Raw genomic sequence first — 2924 nt, 5'->3', positions numbered from 1 at the left:
CGCGTCTTATATGGCGCTGGCCGGCCTGGGCACCGGACACCGCCGCTCGGGTTGCCAGCTAACACGTGGCGACGTGAGGCGTCAGCCACACACCGGCCGGTGACACGGACACTAAATTGGCTGGTGCGTGTGTCGCCCTCACCGCTGCTGCTGCCTTTCCTTTTCAACAGGACGCCATGCCGAACGGAACTCAAAAGGAAAAAATAGAAAGCAGTGAGGGAGGCGGGTCGGCCAGTCAAGTCCAGCCTCGCCGGCCGCCAGGCCGGGCCCTGGCAACAGCCTGGCCGTCGCCGACTTCCTACGTCACTTGCCCCGCCCGAGTAAAAACTTGAGGCTCTATTAAGACCGTTCCAGAGCCACGGAGGCCACGGATGACGTGCTTGCACCCAGGTGTTGTCGCCAAGCGGGGCGTGACACTTGACGTCATGCCCCATCATCACCACGACCAGCACTCCCATGTAGTACTACTGGCATTGTCACCCACCACCACCACAACCATCATCACCACCACCATCACTACCACCACTACTACAATTACTGAGACTGTCACGACTATCATCACTATTATGAACACGATCCTAACTACGAACTAAATGCATTGTCACTACTATCATCACCACTTCGATCACCACCACTATATATCACCCCCCCTCCTACCTACCACCACTTCTACCATTATTACGGCGCTGCAGTCAACACAAAAACAAGTACCAGTAATCCCTTCACGCCTAATACTTCAAAGCCACCACCACCACCACCACCCCGGCACAGGCATGGGCGTGGCGACGGTGCATGGGAGGCACGTGTCGCACCATGATAACCCCGCGCCGCCGCCGCCGCCGCCGCCGCCGCCGCCGCCTCCTCCTCCTCCCTCCTCCTCCTCCTCCTCCTCCTCCTCCTCCTCCTTCCCCTCCCTCCCAGGCACTCCCACCAAATGCATCTTCACGCCAAGCAAAAGCAATGACAATCTCACATCCAGGCAGACACCAGGAAGTGTGCCACCACCATCTTCGCAGTTAGTTTCTCACGCCTTACGATCAGGGACGGCTGAAGGTTAAAAGACTGACTGATTGACTTAATGCACCACAACACCAGGGTCATATAGTATCGTGTTTTGAAATGCTTTGCTCTCTCACCACGACTATTTTCAAAGGCCACAGAGATGATTCACCGGGTTTTCAAGAATGTTTCTCCTGTTAATTGCGTAGAAATATTGTTAATCGGTCTCCATAACCGTAAGAAAATAAAAATAAATAAATGAATAAATAAATAAATAAAACATTAAAAAGCCGTGTCACCAACTAGAGCCTTTTGAATGTGGCGGAGGTGCGGGCCGGCGGAAATGTTTCAGAATTTAGTCCTTATACGGGCGTTCAGAATCCTTTAGTATGATAAGCAACGTAAACTGACAATTTCCCACAACATACAGAAGGTAACAGAGCAAACCTAGAAGTGGGTGAAAGAACCATGGCACAGCACACACTTCCAACAACAAACCACACCACCACCACCACCACCACCGCGACCCCTCACCACCACCACCACCACCACCACCACTTCACCATGACCCTTACTAACCAATTTCTGCTCTGCGTCAGGTGGGTGAAGTGGCAGGTGGCAGGAGACGACACATGTGCTCTCTCTCTCTCTCTCTCTCTCTCTCTCTCTCTCTCTCTCTCTCTCTCTCCTCTCTCTCTCTCTCTCTCTCTCTCTCTCTCTCGGGTAAACATCTCCAAAAATAACTCAACCGTGACTTACTTCCATCGTTTGCATTGTCTGAAAAAGAGACGAAAAAAAAGGAAAGAAAAGGAAAAAGAATCAATCCAACTTTCTCTTCTTCCTTACTTCCGTGTTTCTGTTACTCTCCTTCTTTTGTTTCTGTTCTTACTTTTACTATTCTCTTTTCCTTCTTTTCCCTTTCTGTCTGCTTGTTTCTCATCATATATTTCTTTAAGTGCTCTTCTTTTTTTTTCTCTCTCTCTTCTTCGTTGTCTGTAACTTGTCGTTCGTTTTATTTTTTTCTTACTTTCTTTCTTCCTGTTCTTTCTCCATTCAGTTCTTCCTTTCCACCTTCCATCTCCTCTCATTATTATTATTATTATTATTATTATTATTATTATTATTATTATTATTATTATTATTATTATTATTATTGTTATTATTTATTTATTTATTTATTTATTTATTTATTTATTATTATTATTTTTTTGGTGGGGGAGTGTGCACGGGCGGGACGCTTTTTTGGTTTTTAAAAGTAGTATTAGTAGTAGTAGTAGTAGTAGTAGTAGTAGTAGTAGTAGTAGTAGTAGTAGTAGTAGTAGTAGTAGTAGTAGTAGTTGTTGTTTTTGTTATTATTGTTGTTACTGTTGTTGTTGTTGTTGTTGTTGTTGTTGTTGTTGCTTCGGTTCTTGCGTGTTGTTCTTGATAATGTTCTTCATTATTTCTTCTTCATTCTGCTTCTTTCACTCATGTTCCAAATACAAACAAACAATCTCTATTTTTCTCACTTCCTCTTACTACACACACACACACACACACACACACACACACACACACACACACACACACACACACACACACACACACACACACACACACACATACACAAACACTTTATCTCATCCACACTCACTTTAAATCTTTCCTTCTTTTATTTTTCTCTTCTCTCCCTCCCAAATATGAATCTTTCTTTATTTTTCCTCCCCAGACATTCTTCCTTCCTTCTTCCTTATCTTTGTTTTCTCTCCACCACTCCACTCCTTGCTAAATATGCCTCTTCCAAATTCTTCCTTCAAATTACAACTCTTTTCTTACACCTCTCTCTCTTCTTTCGTATCCCCTCCTTCTCATCTTTCTTTCTTCTCCTAGTGCTTTCCAATCCTTCCTCATCAACGCACCTTTTCTCAGTTCTTTCTCCCAGGGAC

This window comes from Scylla paramamosain, chromosome 18 (assembly GCF_035594125.1).
Source record: "Scylla paramamosain isolate STU-SP2022 chromosome 18, ASM3559412v1, whole genome shotgun sequence".
Classification (NCBI taxonomy): domain Eukaryota; kingdom Metazoa; phylum Arthropoda; class Malacostraca; order Decapoda; family Portunidae; genus Scylla; species Scylla paramamosain.
This window is presented reverse-complemented; position numbering follows the sequence as displayed.